Source organism: Myotis yumanensis, unplaced genomic scaffold (genome assembly GCF_028538775.1).
Source record: "Myotis yumanensis isolate MYYU_CA2020_CCGP unplaced genomic scaffold, mMyoYum1.0.hap1 SCAF_5, whole genome shotgun sequence".
NCBI lineage: Eukaryota > Metazoa > Chordata > Mammalia > Chiroptera > Vespertilionidae > Myotis > Myotis yumanensis.
The window spans coordinates 28,394,470-28,406,538 of NW_027223756.1; the positions used below are offsets into that span (position 1 = coordinate 28,394,470).

The 12,069-nt window shown below is 42.8% G+C and overlaps 1 protein-coding gene across 12 annotated transcripts in view; it reads right to left on the reverse strand.

Annotated features, from left to right (window-relative positions):
• LOC139010400 (protocadherin alpha-C2) overlaps positions 1-12,069 on the reverse strand; it is a 171,271-nt gene that overhangs the window by 2,422 nt on the left and 156,780 nt on the right. The window lies entirely within an intron of this gene.

Consider the following 12,069-nt stretch of genomic DNA (forward strand, 5'->3'; position numbering starts at 1 on the left):
GTCACCTAAGACCATCCTGCATATCAGATATTTACATTACGATTCATAACAGTAACAACATTACAGTTATGAAGTAGCAACGAAAATAATTTTATGGTTGGGTCACAACATGAGGAACTGTATTTAAAGGGTCCGAAGGTTGAGACCACTGTTCTAGGGTATTTCAGAAGCCTTGTCTGCAATTGTATTCAAAATGCTTTGTCTTCAGCTAATGGGGAAAAGAAACCAAAAAAGAAATACATGATGCAGTTTAGAATGTAAAAAAAAAAAAAGCAGAATATGTTACTTTTAGTGTATGAATTCAAGAAAACTTCAGCTACAGAATATATTTTGATACCTACTCTGTCCAAAAAAAAAGGTAAATGTAGTTGAATTAATTACACTTGAACCTTAAACAACATGGGGTTGTTAAAGGCACTGAATACCCACACCTCCCCAAGTAAAAAAATCTACATATAACTTTTGACTCCCAAAGAACGTAACTACTAATAGCCTATTGTTGACTGGAAGCCTTGCCAATAACATATACAGTGTATTAACACATACTTTGTATATTATATGTGTTATATAATGTATTCTTATAATTAAGCCAGAGGAAAAAAATGTTATTAAGAAAAATATAAGGAAGAGAAACTACATTTACAATATTATACTTACTTATTGAAAAAGTTCACATATAAGTGAACCCGTGTAGTTCAAACCTGCCTTGTTTAAGAGTCAACTGTATTTGATCCTAATTCTATTTTAATAACCTTGTGGAGTGGTGACATGAAGCAGAGGAGGGATGGAGTAAGTGTGGGCATCGAGGGACACTACCCAGCATAAGAGAATGGGATCCTGTTGTGAACCAGGCTGCTTGTTTGGATAAAGCACTGGGAGCCAACCTCACTTGCCAAGGCCAGTCCCCTCCCTCAATGTGCTTACAGTCTGGATGGAACTTATACTTAAGCAACTATAAACCAATTTGATAACTGCAACAAACAAGGTACATGTGAAGTATTATAGGATTCAAGAGGAGAAAGTTATTAATTATACTTGAGAAAGTCAAAGGAGATGCCAGAGAAGAGATTAAATTTACACTGAGACTTGGGGAAATTATTACACATCCACAAGGGTTTTCAAGGCAAGACTTTCCCAAGGGTCTAGTTGGAAGACACACCATAAAGTATACCCATGACTTCTAGAAGAGTGGAGGTCAGCGCTAGAGAGGAAGAATAATGGTCTGTCTGGGCAAAGTGACCTCAGGGGCCATGGCACTGGAACCTTTGACATCACAGCAATGTTCTCTTATCTGGCACTGTTCCTTTGCTGGAGTTGTGGAGCTTTTGGTGCAGGGTAAGGATGTTGCAAATTTAGTTCAAGTACAAGCAAGCAAAAGGGGGAGGGAGTAAGGAACTTTCTTTTCTCCCCTAAACCCCTTTCCCTACACCATGTTTCCCCTGCCAGAGCTCACTGCCACAATAGCTCTTTGGATAGAGACAGTAGGTATTTTTTACTCTGAGACTACTTCCTTTGATTCATCTAATATAATCAAATCTGCACTTGATCTCAGCCAGAATCTGCCTGTTTACCTTTCAAACACAGGCCCTGACCCTGACAGACTAAGACAAAAGTGGGAAATGTATTTAGAAGCCTCTGATTTGGCATCCAGGGGAATTGGGTTTCAACACCACCCTTCAGTCCTTTATTGCTCTTACAGGAGGCCAGGATGGAAATTTCTTTCCAACCACGCCCAGAACTCTGCATGCGGCCTTTAGGACTGTCATCTGGAGATGCAGAGCTCAGAGATATCTTCATCTTGCAGAATTGAGGAACATTAATGGCCATGCCTATTGGCCGAGGGAGCCCCTCACAGCAGCACCCCTAAGAGTTAATGAGCCCTTTTACCTGTCATTGAGCTCTCTGGGCTTTGCTGGGAGTCTTAGTTGGGTTTGACGTGGCCTAAACTCCAAGAAGCAACGAGACGACCGTTCAGGTGCATCCTCCTCAGAGCAGAACAAGATCTGCTTTCTCGACCCCTCACAGACCGTTGTGCCTAACCTGTTCTGGCTGATGAATAAGCAAACACCTCTGATGGCTCTTTCAGGTGAAATAATAGCTTAAGGATCTGGCAAACAACATTTACTGACCTTCTGATCTGAGTCCCTTTGGTCAAGAGCACTGAAACCCTTGACCAGCTTCGCCTATAGCTGTGACTTTGGGGCAGAATCAAGGAGATAACTCCCCTCTGAAGAAGATGAGAAAGACACGCCTTGTATGCCCCTAACCCTGGCCCAGCGCCAGTCCCAGCAAACGGTCAATCAAGGGAATGTTTTTTCCTTCCGTGCTGCCTCCCTTCCCCCATCCTGGGACTCCCACAAGTCTCCTCCCCTCAGCTCCCGGGACCTAACTCACAGGCAGACAAAGACAGGACTGAAAAGCAAGCAGCCAAGACACAAGTGAATGGATCGATTAGACTCGAGGATTTCAGACACACATCAAGCAGGTGTGGACCCCTCACATTCAGATAACAACCCAATAGGATTTGAAATTTTTAATAAAATATGATCATCATAGTAAATGGTTTTGCTTCTTTTTTATTTTTCCACAACAGTTAGGAATACATTTTAAAATCAGAACCGCATATATATATTTAAAAGCATATAGATCTGCAACCTTAAAAACTGCCCTCTGGAGGTAGCTGACCACTTCCCTTAATCCTGTAATCCAGTTTAGGCACTTCCCTTAGGCACTACCCAGGGCCTTTTTGGCAACATTCCCAATTTTCCTCTTTCGCGCTAAACCAGCTCAGGTGAAGTTCATCTTCCGTGACTGGGAATGACTGGGCTGGAGGCTTTGCCAATGCCAAAGCCAGGGAAGGTCCTGAAGATAGTGAATATGTGTCAGGCTTGTAAACTCACCCCCAACCCCTATTCTGAACTGCCCTGGACAATCAGCTAAGGCCAGGAGAGGTTTATCTGATGTAAAATAACTTCCCCGAACAGAACAACACAAAGTCATTCTGGCCAAGGGTCTTACTTTCAGGAAAGCTCTTAGGAGGGCTAGAGAATTATGCACGGTATTTAAATCTCTTTTCCTCTCTTTATTTTGCTTTGCTCTTCTGAATGTGAGGGCCTGCCTGGCTCTATGACTTGATAGTATATATTCCTGAGCAATGTACATAAATATCTCTGAGCCTGTTTCCTTATTCATAAAATGGAGACGATCACCCTCCTGTCTACATCAAGGTTATGGATGTAGTTAACATTTATTGTGCCCTTCCTCTCTGTGTGGCACCGGGTTGAGTAGATCTGCATGCAATGTAATTTTTCGCTCCTCACCATAGGAAGTAGATATTGCCAATATCCATGCATGTTTTATAGGTACATCTGTTTTATATATAAAAAGACTAAGGACCAATGGTCACATGGTTATTAAATGGTGGGACCTGGCAATCTCACTCCAGTTAGGAGACCCACATCCTGAGCTGTAGGTAAAAGCTCTTTGAAAACCCTGAAGCATTATACAAATGAGGCAATTACTATAACTATATCTGTTTCGTCACCATGTGGGAAACAGAGATATAGGCAGGAGTTCCAGGCTAGATCCGCTGAAAGGAGCGGAGGTGGGGGGAGGGGTGTGTGGGAGTGACAAGCTCAGGAAAAGCTCTGCTCAGTCGGCAGGTTTCAGCCCCTCCCCTTCGCTCTTCATTCATCCCTTTGTTACCATCTCGGGGATTTGGGTGCGAACGTTAATAAAGAGCTTCCAGAAAACTCATCATTTTGATTAAAGCCGGGAACTATCTTGCCAGACAGCACTCTGGAGCCTGCCTACCGCCCGCTCTGCTAGGTTAGCGCAGCCAGCAAAAGGCTATTAAATGATTACAGCCGTTTTCGGTCCCGCAGACAGCGCCCCTGGACGCACGTTCTCGGGCGCAGGTGCTCTGCCTCTGGCGACGCTGGGAAGAGGCAGGGCACAGAGGGCTCTGCAGATTCTGGGTTTGCAGTGAACATCCTGGCTTTCTGAGCAGGGACCGCTGCCTCCACCTCTTCCTTAACTGCTCTCCCCACCCGAGTCAGTCACCGCAGCCTTTAAGCAGCTCCAATTTCATTTGAGCCTTCTTTGGCTTTGAGCAACCATTTCATCTCCGTCTCCTATCTGTCTCTTTCTTCCTCTGCGTGCGTGCGTGTGTGTGTGTGTGTGTGTGTGTGTGTGAGAGAGAGGGGGGGGGGATTTGGCAGGTTGTAGAATTATACATGCTAAGCCTGATCAAAAGGCAAAAAGCACCCGCCACCAAACCCGCTGAAAGACCAGGTCGTAAAACATCTCCAGCTCTCGCCCCTCACCCCATATCCTGCCATCTGCGGGGGGTGTGGACTGCTGGGACAAGCTCCGCCTCCTCTCCCTCACTCAATCCTTTATGAATCCGGCGACGTTAATCTGAGTAATTACAGCCCACAACGCATAGGAGAGCCGAGGTCTGAAACCCACACCCTGTTAGATCAGAGAGAGGAGGAGAAAGCTCACACCACCTGGGCTAGCATTTCCCCCAGGGCTTCTAGTCCTTCAGTTGACAGCGGAAAGAATTTTCCATGGAAACAAGAAATGTAAAAATATACTTCCTGCTCTCTGTAAGACTTTAAGGCTCCATAATCAGAATACTAGGTTTAGATTTAGCTAGTGTAAATTATATGATGTTTAGAAAATTATGTAATATTTCTGGGCCTCGGTTTTCATGTGTAAAGGAGAAAATAGCACCCACCTCATGGGTTGTTTTAGGATTAAATGCAATTATCCTTAAAGAGCACATAAGGTGGTACCTGGTGCAAAGTAACAACTCATTGCATTTTACATGGTAGTAAGATCAGAGCAGCAGCAGATTTATTCATTTGTGTAAGGAATATTTTTTTATATATATTTTATTGATTTTTTTACAGAGAGGAAGGGAGAGAGATATAGAGAGTTAGAAACATCAATGAGAGAGAAACATCGATCAGCTGCCTCCTGCACACCCCCCACTGTGGATGTGCCCACAACCAAGGCACATGCCCCTGACCGGAATCGAACCCGGGACGCTGCAGTCTGCAGGCCGACGCTCTATCCACTGAGCCAAACCGGCTACGGCTGTTTAAGGAATATTGATCAGTTACTTATGATGGGTCAGGCACTTTATTAAGCATTTTGCATATGTATGTATTTATTTGAAAATATGTATCTTATATATGTATATATATTTAAAAGATTTCCATTTTATAGATAAGGAAACTGAAGGCTTAAATTACAAGACGATTTGCCCTGAATCACAGAGGGATTTGGTAATAAAGCTAAAAAATTATTCTCTCACTGACTCCCCAGCTCCATAATAGATTTTTATTTCTTTTTACTTCTTGAAGCTTTGGGGGTGGGGGAGGAGACAGAGTTGAGCTCTATTCACAGGCCTAGTATTCTGATCCCTAGAGTAGCTGGAGAGGGATAGTGTGTGTGTGTGTGTGTGTGTGTGTGATCAGAAGGCAGGCTTGGTGATAGGGAAGCTGATATGGTCCCACTCCCCAGAGGCTGCCACTCCTGGGGTTTCACCTCCTCTGGGTGGGCTGAGTGATCTGGAAGAAGATTTTGTGGCTGCCTGGTGCCTCAGGCCACAGTTGGGCTAATTTTCAGTAATCTTGAAGCGGAAGAGATAAATACAGTTGCGTATTTTTAAGCCTCAGCTCTTGCTTTGTGCCCAAAATAACTCTGCCATTTCTAGGTTAAGAGTATAAAGACTTCACGTGCTAGGAACCCAGATTCAAAAATCGGAATAGCCGGTCTCAAATCTTCCTAGGTCTCCATAGTCAGCTAAAAAAAAATTAAAATAATCACAGTTCTTGTTTCTGTGACTACCCCAGGGCTCCTTTAAAAAAAAAAAATTATTAAGAACTTCAAGATAGCTACAGCATAATATTAAACCAAACAGGGCTTTTCTAAGTGCTGGGCAGCCTGGCTTGGACCCCAGAGCCACTGCTGGGTTCCTCCTTCAGCACCAAAACCTGACAGTGACTCTTCCCAGGGTCTCACACTGACTCTCTATCCATCCAAAACTGTGTATGGCATAATCTTTCCACCTAATAATAACACTGCTTCTGGCTTTGGTTGAATTTTCAAACTTTTCTTCTCCAGCCTTCCCCCCTTATTTTGCTACAATCTGTGCTTCTTAAATTTGGCAGCAATCCCAGGCTCTGTGCTGCTGTGTCACTTCTCAGCCTTGAGCAACCATTTCTAGACAAGCAGTGATGTCCCTGCATTGAGGGTATAAAATGGAGGAGCTGTCAGAACACTGCAGCAGGAGAGCAAGAGAAACAGTCACCGGGAGGGCCCTTACCCCCACTTCCCCCCCACACTCTGCACTTCGATACCACTCCACTGAAACTAAACAGTTTGAATCCTATTTACCGTGTGCCAAGTATTGTACTAAACGCCAGAATATTACATTGAATAAATGCTAACATGTTTGCGTGCTTAGCATGAGCTAAGCACTGAGCTAAGCATTTTTGCATGTATTGTCTCATTTAATCCCTATAGCAGCCTACAGTCTTGCATCTTTCACACACTAATAAACCTGAGGCACAACAATTAAGTGCTACAGCAGGGTTGGGTTCTGAGGCACTGTGCAATGCCACGCTGCCTCCCTTAAGTTCACACAGGTAAAATTTAAGCAAACCTGCCCTTCACTCTCTATATTTTCTCAGACATAATCAAGACCAAATCCACCAGAATTACCTAAGAAAATTTCCAAAGCCAGTTTTTTTTACAAAAAGGCTGCACACACCTCACTTTGGGTGCCACATTTCTAGACACTCGAAGTTTCCAACCCTTGCTTTAGGTAGAGAAAAACACTAAATTGATAAGATAGCTCATGAGTTAGTCTTCAGATGTTATAGGTTGTTTTAAAGATTCATAGAGCGGAGGGGGCTTATACGGTCTCCTTTCTTAAAAACAAACAAACTAACAAATCTTCTGGTGGTTCTCCATTGCTAGCAAATGAAACTCCAAGTTCTCTAGCTGGATTTTTAAGGCCTTACAAAATCTGACTTCAGACTACCCTTCTGATCTCATTTCCCAACAGTCCTTCATCCCACTCTACTCCTCAGATGTACTCATTCCATTTACCCAGATTACACAATTCTGATTTTTTTTTTTAGAATGCATGTATCGTTCCCTTTGCCTGGAACTATCTTCCTTCCCACATCCTACTTGCCATGCTTTGATACCCGAATTATATGTCACATAATCTCTGACCTGGTCCCCTAAATTCCCAATTCCATCTTCTGGATTCCCACAACATCCAGTATTCATGGTTATTGAGGAAGCTTTAGGGCCCAGTGAAACAATTTGGGGGACTCTCTCAGGAAAGGTGAACCAGCTTACCATATTTACCTGGGGCTTGTTTTGATTGCAACACAGATAGGATCTGGGTCCCATTCTGAACTGACAGGCCCTGGTGGCTTGTCTCAGCTTCCTTTCCCCTCATTGGCCCTGCCTATGCATGGCACTATTATAGTCCTTATCACATAACATGGTAATATTTCTGTTGTATTTCTTTACATTTCTGTTTCCACATACTAGCTTATGAGGACAGGACGGTGTTATATTGAATATTATATTTGCATCACCTAGAACAGAGACTGGTCTTAAGCAGATGGTTAATAAATATTTGTTTAATTAATATATACTAGTAGAAGGTTCCAACAAAATCCTATATTGAAGCCAAGCCAGGGAAAATACCTTTGGAATGATATTCTAATATTTTACTTCTGTGTGTGTGTGTGTGTGTGTGTGTGTGTGTGTGTGTGTGTAAGAGAGAGAGAATATATATGAATGAATGAATGAGTGATTTTAAAGAGAATGGTGGTGATGGTGGTTTAAGGAGGAGTTCTAGGGACCTGCCTATGAAGTGGGTTTTGTGAGGATCTTCATAGTGTCCTTCAAATCATTACCATTTAGAAGGCTAGCATCCTGGAGGCAATGTTGTGACCCTGAGTGAGAAAGGACCAAAGCAGATAACTCATATCTCTAAATCCCTATATTTAAAGAGAGCTATTGAAGAGCTCATCCTCCTTTAAAAATTTTCACCAAGGCAGAGATTTAGAATCAATTTATACTTGGTCCAATAGAGAGAAATTGACATGACACTGATCATGGACTAAACAGGACCCCATTCACTGCAGACAACAGGGACAGCAGTTTTAGTGACATCTTGGTGACACAGGAGCCTGCAGGAGATGTGAACTCCAAGGAAGCTCTCTCATGGGTCTCATGCCTAATCACTGTCAGAGGCACGAGGGGTGGTTTATTCTCCAATCAGACGCTCTAGGTTTTGGAGGTGCCTAGCCTGTTTGGATTTCAAGGAGATAGCTATTATGAGAATAGGTTTGTTATGCAAAATGCTCCTTAAAAAAACACCTCAACAAATCCTGAATACAGGTATATCCATAGATTTTTCCCAGAATCACCCTCACCCCTGACCCTGACACAGGATGCCTCATTGAGGAAAAGCAAGTGAGATGTAGGAATACTGACAAAGCACCTCCTCTGCTCCACTTCCCACAACCCCCAACACACACATACACACCAATCAGGCTGTGCACTTCCTTCTTCAGGGAAGTCCTGGGTATATATTTTAATCTGCTTCCACCTAGACACAGATACTAGATGCATACAGGACAGGCAATATATGTTGCCCCTGTCTCCTGGCATCACCCCAGGAGAGTAACTTTTCTGCTAGCTGCCATGCCCTTTAATTGAATCCTTCCAGATTAGCCTGTGGATGATTCAAAGAGTACTGTCTTGTCCTGACTGCTTCCCAACTTTAGGAAAAGTACTCCTAAGCCCGGGACAGAACAATATCTCTTATCCCTTAATAATGCAGTGGGAACCATTTTCCTCTTGTCTCCACATTTCCACCCCTGCCCATAGAGAAGGGAATACCCACCAAACCAATATTTCCATCCTGTAGCAATAGGTTAGGAAGGGAGCTCTTACCTTTAGCTCCACTTCCTTACTTACTCTCCCCAATAAGGAAAAGTTGTTCATCGGATTGGGGAGATTTCCATAAATCATACTTTATTGTTTTGTCATTTTAAAAAAGCAATTATTTATTTTTTAATCTTTATGGTTGAAAGTACATAAATCATACTTTAAATAGATTGTGCTTCTTGATTGAACAAAGTTAGCAACAACAGTCACTATTCCTTCATGACATACTTCTCTAGTTCTCTTTCTCTCTTCTAGCTTAGCCTCTGTTTGGTAATTAAACCAGGACAGTTCTCCCTCCACACCAAGGGAGAGGTCTGCAATTCTTCATTTTTTTCTCTTGCATTTGGGAGGTTGGACACCCTATCATAGTCTCCAGACTATCCTTACCAATAATAAACCCGATTCTGAACTTTGTTAGTCTATTCTTAATTAGTTAAGATTTGGAGGAAAAGCAAGGTGATTAATTAGTCTCCACCAAACTTCTGACAATAGCCTCCAAAAAGCATTAAAGTCTCATCCATTCTGACTACATCCTTTTCATAGTCCTAATATGCACCTATTTTACCTTCACCTCTACTGAAATTTACACACAGACACACATAGCCATCTGTGCCTGAACATGAAAGACCTTGTGGTAGAAATATAACGGTCCCCCAAAGATGTCTGTGTCCTAATCCCTGGAACTTGTGAAAATGTTATGTTTCATGACAAAAGAGACTTTGCAGATCTGATCCTGACACAGTGTAATCAAAAAGATCTTTATAAGTGAAAGAGGGAGGAAAGAGAGCCAGAGTCAGCAAGAGATCTGCAGACACTCCTGCTGTTGGCTTTGAAGATTGAGGAGGGAGCCAGGAGCCCTGAAAGGTAGGCAGCCTCTTAAAACTGGAAAAGGCAAATAAATGGATCCTCCCCTAGAACTTCCATAAGGAATGCAGCCCTGCTTATGCCTTGATTTTAGCCCATTCAAACCCATTTTGGACTTCCAATAGTCAGAAATATGAGATAATAAGTTTATATTGTTTTAAACCATGTAGTTTGTGGTAATTTGTTACAGCAGGCCTAGGAAACTAATATAGATTTTGGTACCTGGAAGTGAAGTATTTTTCACCTGATGTGTGGGACAAAATAACAGTAGTGTGTTAGTTAAGTGCATAGGGCTCACCATCAGAGAGACAGGCATTCAAATATTGCCTTTGCCATTGTAGTCATCAACAAATATTTATTAAGCACCATTATGTGCTACACATCTTACTTGACATTGGAAATATAACGATGACCAAAAATCACTAATTGTGTGACTGTAGAGAAGTCACTTAATTCCTGAGCTTCAATTTTCTTATCTGAAACATGAGAATAATAATATACTTCTCTCTTATTTAAATAGGCAATGCATGTAAAGTGCATTATCACAGTTCTCAATAAATAGTAGCTATTATTAAGTCTTTCTTTCTCTTCTTCTAAAAGACTATTTCTAAAATCCAGGAGGCACAGGATTTTAAGCACAGGATTTAAAGACTCTGAAATTTCAACAACAAAGACTGTCCCACTCACACACACACACACACACACACACACACACACACACACCCTTGCTAACAGGCATTGGCTAAGGGAAGGAAACTTCTATATACCATAGCTCATCATCAAATACAAAACCAAGCTCCCCAGCACAAAGGTGTCCAGCGCTGGCCTGGTTACCTACCTGATGATGCTCTTTTTCCCCCTAAAACTCCTGGACATGCAGCGTGTGGTGTGCACTAACATAAACCATTCACACTGGCCGAGGCTTGCCACAGATCTTTAGGTGACCCCCAGTGATTATGGGAACAGAGGTGTGATACGTGTTCTTGGGCAGCGCAGTCTCTATGATGCAGGGTCAAAAAGGGTAAGAGTGAAGACTTGGGGAATGTCACCTCACTACTCAGCTTGACCCATTGTGTCACCTAGAGCAACAGCTCTGGACACAGGATTGGCCCAATGTTGGAAGTAACCTGCAGCTGGCCAACTTTCTTGGACCATCAGCAATACACTTGTTTGCTCAGACCTTCTGTATAGAACAGGCTGTATATATTTTTAAAGTTTGTTTAGTTGTGTGTGTTCTTTTATATTCAGTGACAGCTGTAATCTGGAGGCTCAGGGTGCCCCATTTGGGATTCAGTGTTGGGGTCCAACCCCAACTGGTCCAGGGATCCCCAAAGGTGTGGACGGAGTCGGCGAAGAATGAATGACATGGAAACTGGTTTCAGTTCATCAGCATAACGAGGTTCTCCCTCCAGGATCCCCAGCGATGTTCTGGTCAGGATCTCCAACCAAGTTCTGTAGCCAGGTTCTGGTTCTCCAGCCAGGTTCGGTTGCCAGGTTCTCCCGCCATGTTCTGTCTAGGTTCTCCAGTGAAGTTCTGTAGCCAGGTTCTGTCCAGGATCTTTTGCCATGTTCTCTGGCTAGGTTCTGGTTAGGATCTGATGTTTATTGTCTTGTTACATCCGTATTTATACCAGCCGATTTTAATCCTGTCAATTTCTATTACAAAGGTTAGGGCGTTTCTCATCTCCATTCCAGGGAGTAAAGATTATGTAGCTTAACTACCCGCCTGGCACTTAATTAAGGGCTTGTATCCCCTCCCTAACCTCAGGGGAAAATCCCCACCTGGGGAAACAACCTTTCTCGGAGAGGTGACCTTGGTTAAAACACATGGCGCTAAGGAGAGCAAACATATTAAGAACAATATGCTATATATGCCAGGTCCCTTGAAACATATGCTGTGCAGATGTTTCTTTCCTGCAGCAACTGTGTCAAGCAGCAAGGATGGACCGGCTTCCGGCAATTCAGCAGTCAAAGGACACAACCCTAGTATCGGTAAACTTCTCAACATTCCTGTTCTCTTGTGATTCCAAATTTGGTTCTTCAAAATTCCTAAACCTTTCAGAATTATACATTTTAATATGACTTCTACAAAGCTCTCAACTTCTTGTTTTAATACCAGCACAAACATCCTTTTCCCCCTTATTTCCTTTGGTATTGCCACCCTTGAGCCTGCCATCTCCTATCCTTTACCTAGTCTGCTCCCTTGAAAGTAGA